Below are 12,193 nucleotides of genomic sequence, written 5' to 3' on the forward strand. Positions count from 1 at the left end.
TGAATGCCCCCTGGTTCTAGTATTGTGAGAAGGAGGCGTTAAGGAGGCGTTTGAATGATAAGCTAAGGGGAATCCCCCCCATCCCAAAAAGGGAAGTGTGTTGTAAATTGTGACCTGCATGGTGTGGTAATTAAAGGGTTGTATTGGAAGCGGTTGTGGGTTCGAGTTCGCCCATTGCCCTGAAGATTACCGGGTGAGCATAAAATAGGGAATGAAAAGCCACCTAGGTTCCCATGACTTCTTTGAAGGAAAGATAAAGATGTACAAGATAGTAAGTACGCAAGATTTTCTCACAAGGCGACGGGTGAGTTCTTTTATTAAGGGGTATTCCTGTTCCCTTCACTGACACTTTTCAAGAGACCATTGAAGGCAGTTTTATTTAGGACGTTAGTTTTTATTTATTGGCCATTCTAATTGAGATTTAACATTGTGGCCTTTTGTATGTTTTTTTTAATTATTTCTTTACATTGGTAGCAGTCTTGAGTTCTGCAAGGTGGAAAAGCAACTCATAAATGTCTTAAATAAATTAACGTCCTGGTCTGTCCCCTTTTTATTGGTGATCAAAGACAACGTGGAGGTTGGATTACGAGCTCTGGAAGTCAGAAATAGAACACTTCCTTTAAAAAAAAAAATATGACAAAGCTCTTGACTTGTTACGTTGAGACCGTGCACTGTAAGGGAATAGGATCAGTGCGAAGGAGCAAATAAGGCGGCAAATGAATGAATATCGATATACTTCTTCTCCCTGCTCCCAGATCCTCTGGCATGGCAAAGATTGCTTTACTTAACAGCGTAATCCCGTGCACGCTTACTTGGAAGTGAGTCCCCCACAGGATAAGCCCTTGCAGTTGGGAGAAAAGGAATGTAGTTAACATAAGAAGAAGAGTTTGGATTTATATCCCCCCTTTCTCTCCTGCAGGAGACTCAAAGGGGCTTACAATCTCCTTGCCCTTCCCCCCTCACAACAAACACCCTGTGAGGTGGGTGGGGCTGAGAGAGCTCCGAGAAGCTGTGACTAGCCCAAGGTCACCCAGCTGGTGTGTGTGGGAGTGCCCGGGCTAATCTGAATTCCCCAGATAAGCGTCCACAGCTCAGGCGTCAGAGCGGGGAATCAAACCCGGTTCCTCCAGATTAGATACACGAGCTCTTAACCTCCTACGCCACTGCTGCTCACCGCAAGAAGAGCCCTGCGGGATCAGACCAATGGTCCATCTAGTCCAGCATTCTGTCTCACACAGGGGCCAACCAGTTCTTCAGGGCTGTCAACAGGGCATAGAGGCTGAGGCCTTCCCCTGATGAGAACCTGAGGCCTTCCCCTGATAAGAATCATACTGGATCAGACCAGTGATCCATCTAGTCCAATACCGTGTCTCACACAGTGGCCAACCAGTTCCTCTGAAGGATCAACAAGAGGGCATAGAAGCCGAGGCCTTCATAAAAACATCAGAAGAGCCCTGCGGGATCAGACCAGTGGTCCATCTAGTCTCACACAGGGGCCAATCAGTTACTCTAGAAGGCCAGGAACAGGGTCTAGATCAGTGGTTCTCAACCTTCCTAATGCCGCGACCCTTTAATACAGCTCCTCACGTTGTGGTGACCCCCAACCCTAATGTTTATCCATTTTACAGATGGAGAACACTGATGCAGAGAGTCTTAGGCGACCCCTGTGAGAGGGTCGTTCGACCCCCGCAAGGGGTCCCGACCCCCAGGTTGAGAACCACTGGTCTAGAGGCCGAGACCTTCCTCTGATGTTGCTGTCCAAGTTCAGATTCCCCACAGAGGTTTCCTCTGCCTGCAGATCATCCATTTGCTATTTCACTGTTAAAAGCAGATGAATAAAGTTTGTTTTGCCCAGCGATCCCGTGCACATGCCATTTTTCCTGTTCTGTTTTGTTTTGAGGGAGCTGTCTGCAAAGCTACAGCAATACAAATATGTGCATGTTGCAGCTTCTCTAGTCCTGCTGTTGTAGCTTTGCAGACAGCCCCCTCAAAACAAAAGAAAAAAGAAAAATGGCATATGGACAGGATCGCTCGGCTAAGCAAACATTTTCCATCTCCTTTTGACAGCAAAACAGCAAACAGACGAGCTTCAAGCAGAGGAAACCTCCGTGGGGAATCTCCATGGGGAATCTCCTGCAGCACACAAAATGGTGGATGTCAGTGTGAAACTGACAAAGCTTCATGTAGAAGGTGGGGGGATAAGGGCCAGACGGTGCAATAAAGTTCCTCTGAGCAGAACCGGACTCGGTTAGCACTTGGATGGGAAACCACCAAGAAAGTCTACGGTGGTGGAACATAGGGTTTGTGCCCTCCGTTCCAGCATATATAGCCCGTTTGAACAAGGGCAGTGGGTGCTTATTGGTCTGTTTTCCCACCAAGGAGTCTCGGCAGGGACTGTTGCATCATGGGAGACGTAGTTTCGTAGGTCTGTAACCCTGACACATCAATGTTTTCGTACAACTCTTCGAGGCAAATGCTGCGTTCTTCTCAGGTGTTTGGCTAATGAAACAGAAATATAGAACTGGAAGGGATATTCAGAGTCATCTAGTCCAACCCCCTGCACAGTACATGAAATTCACAACAAGAAATCATCAGGACAGATACATTGCTGCTGCCCTGAACCTTTTCCGGTGGTTTGAACCGTTATTCTGGTGTTAAGGAGGGTTCTGGAAGTGAGACAATGGCGGATGGATATTTGAGTGCCTTCATGCCCATTTTTCTGGCAGCTAGAGCTCATCAGAGCAAGAAATCTGAGAGCCAACGTGGCGTAGTGGTTAAGAGCAGGTGGATTCTAATCTGGAGGACCGGGTTTGAGTCCCCACTCTTCCACCTGAGTGGCGGAGGCTTATCTGGTTAACCAGATGTGTTTCCACACTCTTACATTCCTGCTGGGAGACCTTGGGCCAGTCACAGTTCTCTTGGAATTCTCTCAGCGTCACCTACCTCACAATGGGGCTTTCCCCACTACAGAAGGGAGCTAAGGTCGACTCGGTTCCCTTCAGTGGAGGGCGATTCCAGGCTGTCCCCACAGCAACTGAGTTGGCCCCCTGGAACCGAGCTAAGTGGGCGGGATCATCTTGGTGCCTGTTTCACTCCTCCATCGTGATTGGCGCTTGTGTTACGGCGGGAAATGGGAGCGTTCTTTTTTTTTACAGTTTTTACAGTTTACAGTTAAATGCGCTTTCTGCCCTCCACGACTCTCCCGTTCTGGGCATGCCACAAAAGCGGCTCGTGATTGGTTGAACGGATGAGGTGTCGTTTAGATGCTTCCCCACTTTGAAGCTTCAAAGCGATATCAACCTTGTTCCTGCAGAAAAGTGTAGTTCATAACTGCGACAAGGATGTCGCAGTTCTGAGGGGGGGGGGGGAACTGAGACAAAACAATGTTGAGCTCGGTGGCAGTGGGGATTCACTGAAGGTGTCTGTTGTGGGGAGAGGAAGGGACAGGAGCTTGTAAGCCCCTTTGAGTTTCCTTACAGGAGAGAAAGGTGGGGTATAAATCCAAACTCTTCTTCTTCCATCATCTTTCTGTGGATACCAATTTGCCTGTGGAGTGTTCGGATCTGAAAGCCTTACTGGTGTATCTTGTATAAGTCAGATCACATGTCTTGGGGCTTAAAATGTATTGGGATTAAATTTCCCCATTTCCCACATCCGGCCTCTTTTGCCGCTGAGAGGAGCCAATAAGTGTAGTCTTTGGATGCAAATGAAGTTGTTTGGTATGGAAAGATGACAGCTGGTCACACAAACTAGGCTGAGCAACGGAAGGGTCAGAGGGAGTGAAAAAGAAGAATGTGTGTTTATACCTAGGCCATGGATTCCAGACTTTTTATCGTTTTGGTTGCCCTCTTCTGGACCCGTTCCAGCTTGTCAATATCCTCCAGAAGTCTGAATGTTCACAAACCTCCAGTGTGCGATCTTTTGCTCCCTCCATTTTTTTAAAAAAACAGAAGGTTTGTGCCAAATGGTCTTTGGCGCGCAATCAAGCTTCAGGGTGTTGCGTTGAACCCATGTGAAGGTAGTTTCAGAGGTAGCCATGTTTGTCTGAGATGGAACGGCTTAATTTGATCCAGTAGTGCCCTAGGGACCAACAAGATTTGGAAGAAGAAGAAGGGTTGGTTTTTGCACCCCACTTTTCTCTACTCTTAAGGAGTCTCAAAGCAACTTATACTCACCTTCCCTTCCTCTCCCCACAACAGACACCTTGGGAGGTCGGCGGGACTGAGGGAGCTTGGAGAGAACTGTGACTAGCCCAAGGTCACCCAGCAGGCTTCATGTGAAGGAGCAGGGAAACAAACCCAGTTCACCAGGTAAGAGTTCACCGCTCATGTGGAGGAGTGGGGAATCAAACTTTATTCTCCAGATTAGAGTCCCTGCTCTTAATCACTACACTACAGGTAGTGGCTTTTCAGGTGGCTCTTCAGATGAAAACCTCAAGGAAATCCGTGAGGCGAATTCACTCATGTAGACCAAGGGCGATTCCGCACACGAGTAAAATAGGTTCGACCCAGTTCCCTGAGAAGGGTACTGACCTAGGTCGAAGCCATTGTTGTTCCCCACTGCAACCAGCTTGATCCCAGCTCGGAGGGCAGAATCATCCTGTGCCTCTTCGCCACTCCGTTCCGATTGGCTACTGTTCTACGGCCATGTTCCGTCTATCCCCACACACGTTATAAAAAAAACTGCCACAGGAATGGAGGGACGAAGGTGGCGTTTTTTGATTGGCCAGCTGTACGCATGCCCGAAACACTCAGCTGTGATTGGCTGAATGAGGGACTCCTGGCACCAGAGATTCCGCACTTTACTGGAATCGAGCTGAGTTCGAGCGTGGTTCCCTGAAAAAGTAGTAGTTCCCCACTGGAGTCGGAAATTTGACTGTTACACTGGGCGAAGCTGGTACAAAACCACGTCGATCCCAGTGGTTGTGCGGAGCACTTAGGTCGAAGGCAGCTCGAACTTAGGTCGATAACCCAAGTGCGGAATCGACCCAAGAGTGTGTATGAAGTTATTTTGAATTGTAGTCATGTTTGCATCAGAATTCTCTGCATCCTGACAGCTACACACAAGCAATTTGGCAGACATTGGACTTGCTAGAGACAAGTGCATGAAGGAGATGTTTGGATTTATACCTTGCTCTTCTCAACTGTCAGGAATCTCAAAGCAGCTTACAAACCCCTTTCCCTTCCTTTCCCCACAATGGACACCTTGTGGGGAGGTGGGGCTGAGCGAGTTCTGAGAGAACAGTGACTAGCCCAATATCACCCAGCTGGCTTCATGTGGGGGAGTGAGGAATCTCATCCAGGTCTCTAGATAAGAGTCCACCATTCACGTGGAGTAGTTGGAAAGTCAGAGCTTGCTTTATATCTGATAAATAGGGCTTTTGAATAGGAGCCTGAGCAAATGAAAATGAGTTGTTGCTCTGCATTTCATAGAGCTGGCTCGTCTCATTTGCCCCATGCCATTCTGAACAGGGTGGATATCACCTGAAGCTGCAGGTGAAACGAAGTGGGAACAGATAATCCAGTGGTGGCGAACCTATGGCACGAGTGCCAGAGGTGGCACTCAGAGCCCTCTCTGTGGGCACGCACACACAGGGTTCATCATGTGGAGGGGGCATAAAATCACACACCCCCAATACACACATCTAGGCTGGCTTGGGCCGCTGGGCACGACGCCCCGTGGAGAGCAGGGAGAATTTGGCTGGTGGGCCTGGTGCCTGTGCTCCAGATGGCTGCTGCCCGAGGGGGAGGGGCAGAGGCAGAGGAGGCGGAGATGCTAGAGAGGCGGAGAGCAGTGCATGCGGGACTTGCTGGGAGCTAGAGCAGGCTGGCCCCTGCTCAAGCGGGTGGGGCGGAGGCAGAGGGGTGGGGTGGAGGCACTGGAGCAGCACAGGGCAGAGCGGCTGGTGCACGCAGGACGAAAACCTCAGTATTCACGTTCAATTGCCGTGTTGGCACTTTGCAATAAATAAGTGGGTTTTGAGTTGCAATTTGGGCACTCGGTCTCGAAAAGGTTCGCCGTCACTGAGATAATCCCATAACGAAGATGGCATTTTATAGAGCTGGCTCTTCTCATTCGCCCCATGCCGTTCCGAACAGGGTGGATATGACCTCTGTCCCTTATTCTCTACACTTTGCTGGGTTTTCTTCTGGCCTGCTGGGGCCTTAGGCTGTTTCTTTTACGGGCCTCGTGATTTATGGTGGTATCAGTTGTTTGATCACGGTTGGCTTTCCCTTCCCTTCTCCTGTAACAAGGTTAGCTACTTACATGGAAAGGTAACTATCTGATCTAATTATGGTGTCTCAAACCTAATTGCAGAGTCAAATACAATTCCGTAAGCTGCCGCTTAACATCTCGGCCTTGGGAAGATGGATTCAACATGTGAGTTGTCCTCACATGCCTCAAGAATGATGGATGGGAAAGTCAGAGCTAGGATTTTTTAAAAAACTGGGCATCTAGAAAATATTTATAGGAGTTTGGTGGCTGGGCTACTTCAGCGTGTTGAGGGAGGGGGATCTTACCCTGTATATATAACTGGTGATAGAAAACACCAGGAAGATGCAGCTTGCTTTTGGTGACTCTGAAATGTTTTCAAGGCGAGAAAGAAAGAGAGGTGGTTTGTCATTGGCTGCCTCTGCATAACAAATCTGGACTTCCTAGGTGGTCTCCCATCCAATTGCTAATCAGGGCATATCCTACTTATCTTCCAAGATCTGATAAGATCAGGAATCGCCTGGGCCATTCAGGTCAAGGCAAGGGAGAAACAGAGGTGGTTTGCCATTGTCTACCTCTGCATAACAAACCTGGACTTCCTAGGTGGTCTCTCATCCAGTTGCTAATCAGGGTATGTCCTGCTTTTCTTCCAAGATCTGATAAGATCAGGAATAGCCTGGGCCATTCAGGTCAAGGCAAGGGAGAAAGAGAGGTGGTTTGCCATTGTCTACCTCTGCATAACAAACCTGGACTTCCTAGGTGGTCTCCCATCCAATTGCTAACCAGGGTATATCCTGCTTATCTTCCAAGATCTGATAAGATCAGGAATAGCCTGGGCCATTCAGGTCAAGGCAAGGGAGAAAGAGAGGTGGTTTGCCATTGTCTACCTCTGCAAAGTAACCCTGGACTTCCTTTTTGGTTTCCCATCAACCAGGATCAACCTTGCTTAGCTTCCAAGAGCTGATGAGATAGGTCAACCTGGGCCGTTGAGATGAGGCCAGCCTAGGTCCAACCAGTATCTTGTTTCTCACTGCAAACAGAGCATGAGGGAGTTGCTCCCCAGTGATTCAGTGGTACACTCCCTCCAAATATGGAGGTTCTATTTAGGCATGATGGTGAAGAACGATGGATGGACCCAGCCTCAAGGAATATGAATAATCCCTTTGTAAGAACAATCTGAACTGGTGCCCTAGAGGTCAGATCCATTGACTCTGAGGCCAGATTCATTTTGCACCAGAAGTGCCTTTTAATACTACAGAAAAGGCTAGCGGTCCCCAACCTTTTTGACGCTTCAGACATTTTTGGAATTCTGAACAGTGTGGTAGATGCTGGCACAAAATGGCTGCCACGGAGGGTGGAGCCAGCCGTAAAATGACCACTCCAGCTTGCTTTCAGTCACACTGTGAAGATCCTAGTGTTCTTGTAGAGCAGGGGTGGGCAATTATTTTTTCCATGGGGCCGCATAAGAAACAGAAAATATTGTGGAGGGCCGGGCCAAAAGGCAGAGGGGGGAGGCGTCTTTGAAAGCCCTGCAGAAGCCGGCAGCCAAGGCTCCCCAGCACGGCAGGGGGGCCAGTCAGGGTCATCCGGCGGGCCGGATGTGGCCCGCGGGCCGTATAATGCCCAGGTCTGTTGTAGAGAGAGCGGATCTGCTTGTTTATTATTATGCACTCTTTATCGAACCAGCTTTTGGGCCTGACACTGGATTTTCTCATCATTCTTTGCCAATCATGCTGTATTGAGAAAATAGATTGTACAAGAGATTCAAACCCAGTGATCGCCTCTTCCAGGACTGAGTTCTCAATGATCTTATCTTTCAAGGTCAAAGCTTCTTGAGAGCCAAGTATATCTAGGCACACCCCCTCCATCCTTGCACTCCACTTCAGTCTAATGTATTGTGGGTAAATTTGTTCAAGTGAGGAAGTGTTGCTTCTATCCAGATCCAGGGTAAGGAGAAGGGGTAGATGATCGCTCAGCAGGTAATTGTCTACAACAAACGAATCGATTCAGCTTGCTGCGAGGGGTGAGATCAAAATGTTGTCTATTACGCCGGATCCCCTTGATGAAGTGAAGGTGTATTCTCCAGAGTTTGGATACTGAATGAGCCCATTTAGCCAGAACAGTTTCAGCTGTGTGGCCATCCTGATCAAGCATTTCCCAGCTTGGTTGCATATTTGATCCTTGGAGTGACGGGAAGATCCTAGTGTTGTGGCCGCATCTGCTGCCAAAGGAACATGTTAAAAAATCCGCATAGTCAATCCATGCCCTTCTAGAGCAAAAGCTCACCCCTGACCCCGCCCACCTTCTGAAAATAGAAACGATGTCAGTAGGTGCATGACGCCCTGTAGGAAGTAAAAGGCACATAATATATGTTTTCAGGTCTTGTGGCATCAACATATTGACAAGCGATTAGAATGTCTGAACTTCTGAACCTGAGGATGGTCTTCTAACTCCGTGGCATGTGGCAAAATTCCATATAACCATCTAACAGATTTTTGTTGCGTCAGGCATAGTACCTCCCTCTTTTTTCCTGAGGTAGATCAAATAAATACTCTTTCTCTGTATCCTAAAGTCTTAATTCCCTCTGCCCACAACTGTGCAATGCCTCAAGCCAAGGAAGGGTTGGGTGACATCACTTTGTTGCCAGTTGCAAGGTATTCTTTCAGGAAATTGAATGCAGGCTTCTATGGGCAGTTAGTTTTTCTTTTCTTTGTCCAAAGGAATGCTCACTCAAGGGAGGCCTGCAATCCAAAATGGGGCCAGCCGCTGGTTGACCACTTTGTGGCTGGAGGCATCTCACAGAAAGTCCACTGTGGTAGTGGTTGGTTGGTTGGTTGACGTTTCACCACCTTATGTTGATGTTTTGATTCTCCTGTGTTTGTAAAAGCCATGAAAGAGCGATTAAGGGGGCGAAATGCTGAATAAGTCAACTGGATTCTTTTTTATTGGCATGGGACAAATGTGAGTGTGTGTGTGTGTGTTTTGTGTTGACTGGCTTTGTTGGGCATGTCTTTTGTTGGCGAGTAGTAGTGGAGGGTTTTTGACGCCTACATAACAGCCAGTTAAATCAGTAGGTGAAAATTTTCCTTGCCCAAAAGTGCCATGATCTTGGGGTACGGTTTGGGACCTGTAGCGTTCCTAGGAGTGGTTTTGATCCATCTTTTGGATGGGGAATGTGACAGGTAGAGCATGAAATGAGTACCCAGGTGATGCAGGAAAGGCCAGGGCTCAGTGGCAGAGCATCTGCTCGGCATGCAGAAGGTCACAGGTTCAATCCTTGGCATCTCCACTAAGGTTCAGGTAGTAGGTGATGGGAAAGACTCCATCCAAGACTCAGAGAACAGCTGTCACTCTCAGTACACAATTCAATTGTCCCTCCCACATTGCGACTTTCCCCATCACAGTTTTGATATATTGCAGATTGGCATAAGAAATTAAATGGCAATTTTTTTAAGTTTGCAGAAGCCACATACACGAAGGCCAACAGACGGCACAGAAAAAGTTTAGAATGTGTAAATGCATAGAATTGTATAATATCAACATTTTTTAATACCGTAAATGTACATGAATTCTTCTTAAAAGTTAAAAGAAAAGAAAAAAGGGGAAAATTATTCTCTTGTGTGAAGGGAGGGTCAAAAGTGTTGGGGGGTGCCGCACGCCTAACCCCAGCGATGTCGAAGGGATAACTGTACTGATTTTTATGGATTGGTAGTCCAGTTCGCTATAAGGCAACTTGATGAATCAATTACTTTAAACAATAATAATACCAATGCATATTAAAATTAGATTCAGAGGAACTAAATGAATAGGTTAATATTAATATGTTAGTCATCAAGGTTATTAGTAATTGTTTATCTGATACATACCAGTGGGTGTTAATTACATAATTAAATAACAGAGTGTTAGATGAAATAGGTAAAATGGAAGGTTCTTCCTCAAGTATGTGTCACGTCTATATTTTATTGAACATTAAGATCCATTTTGTTGTTATTTTGTTAAGTTATATGGTTTGATGTTTTTTTTCTGTAATTTTCTATCTTGATGTGTGGTTATATAGGGATAAAATTAATTAAAAACATTAATTAAAAGGCAAATTTAGGGGTTCATGAGCCAAAGAGAACGATACTCTGAATCAAGTGACAGGAGCTGCGGGCTGGGAAAAAAGTCAAGATGTGATGAGGAAATTTTAGTTAGGTTTTGAGGGTTGGGATTTAAGAGGTTGCCGGTTGGGAGAGCGGGCAGGGTTTGGTTAACAGAAATGTGAATGAAAGATTAGATTTTTGGTTGGGTTCCCCTCTCTGGGTAAATGAGGTGTTAGCCATGTGCCTGCAGGGTCTGGCATAGCTTAGTTGCTGTATTTACATGTTGTGGACCTGTCTGAGAGAATATTTCCTTAAGGCGCAGCTTGTCTGAAGTCTAATGTCCCACATCTAGAGTTGCCAACTTCCATGTGGCATCTGAAGATAATTACAGTTGATCCTCATATGACCAAGATTAATTCTCCTGGATAAAATGGCTGTTTTGGAGGGTGGTCTCTGTAGCATTTATACCCTGCTGAGGTCCCGCCTCTCCCCAAACCCCTCCCTCCTGAAACTCCACCCCCCCAAACCTCCAACCCGAAATGGCAACCTTGCCCAGTTTGCCTCGGTTGGTTGATAATATTTACCTCTGTTATGTGAGTTTTTCTGAACATAAGAACTAGCCTGCTGGATCAGACCAGAGTCCATCTAGTCCAGCTCTCTGCTACTCGCAGTGGCCCACCAGTGCCTTTGGGATCTCACATGCAGGATGTGAAAGCAATGGCCTTCTGCTGCTTCTGCTCCTGAGAACCTGGTCTGCTAAGGCATTTGCAATCTGAGATCAAGGAGGATCAAGATTGGTAGCCAGAGATCGACTTCTCCTCCATCAATCTGTCCAAGCCCTTTTTAAAGCTATTCAGGTTAGTGGCCATCACCACCTCCTGTGGCAGCATATTCCAAACACCAATCACACATTGCGTGAAGAAGTGTTTCCTTTTATTAGTCCCAATTCTTCCCCCCAGCATTTTCAATGTTTGCCCCCTGGTTCTAGTATTGTGAGAAAGAGAGAAAAATTTCTCTCTGTCAACATTTTCTACCCCATGCATAATTTTATAGACTTCAATCATATCCCCCCTTAGACGTCTCCTCTCCAAACTAAAGAGTCCCAAACGCTGCAGCCTCTCCTCATAAGGAAGGTGCTCCAATCCTTCAATCATCCTGGTTGCCCTTCTCTGCACTTTTTCTATCTCTTCGATATCCTTTTTGAGATGTGCCGACCAGAACTGAACGTAGTACTCCAAGTGCGGTCGCACCACGGCTTTATATAAGGGCATGACAATCCTTGCAGTTTTATTATCAACTCCTTTCCTAATTAACCCCAGCATAGAGTCTGCCTTTTTCACAGCTGCCATGCACTGAGTTGACATTCCCATGGAACTATCAACTAACAAATCCCTTTCCTGGTCTATGACTGATAGCACTGACCCTTGTAGCATGTATGTGAAGTTTGGATTTTTTGCCCCTATGTTCATCACTTTGCATTTTGCTACATTGAACTGCATTTGCCATTTCTTAGCCCACTCACCTAATTTATCAAGGTCCGCTTGGAGCTCTTCGCAATCCTTTGTGGTTCTCACCACCCTACATAATTTGGTATCATCTGCAAACTTGGCCACCACTCTACCCACCCCTACTTCCAGGTCATTTATGAATAGGTTAAAGAGCACTGGTCCCAAAACGGATCCTTGGGGGACACCACTCCCTACATCTCTCCATTGCGAGAACTTCCCATTTACACCCACCCTTTGTTTCCTGTTCCTCAACCAGTTTTTAATCCATAGAAGGACTTCCCCTCTTATTCCTTCATTGCTGAGTTTTCTCAATAGTCTTTGGTGGGGAACTTTGTCAAAAGCCTTTTGGAAATCCAAGTAGACAATGTCCACTGGTTCCCCCTTATCCAC

At 46.8% G+C, this 12,193-nt stretch overlaps 1 protein-coding gene across 1 annotated transcript in view; it reads left to right on the plus strand.

Moving 5' to 3' along the window:
* Positions 1-4,242: 4,242 nt before the first annotated feature.
* SETBP1 (SET binding protein 1) overlaps positions 4,243-12,193 on the plus strand; it is a 291,370-nt gene continuing 283,419 nt past the window's right edge. Inside the window, 1 exon segment of the mRNA XM_048503805.1 lies at positions 4,243-4,310. The gene's annotated coding sequence lies outside the window, so the exon portion shown is untranslated.

This window comes from Sphaerodactylus townsendi, linkage group LG07 (assembly GCF_021028975.2).
Source record: "Sphaerodactylus townsendi isolate TG3544 linkage group LG07, MPM_Stown_v2.3, whole genome shotgun sequence".
In the NCBI taxonomy this organism is placed as follows: domain Eukaryota; kingdom Metazoa; phylum Chordata; class Lepidosauria; order Squamata; family Sphaerodactylidae; genus Sphaerodactylus; species Sphaerodactylus townsendi.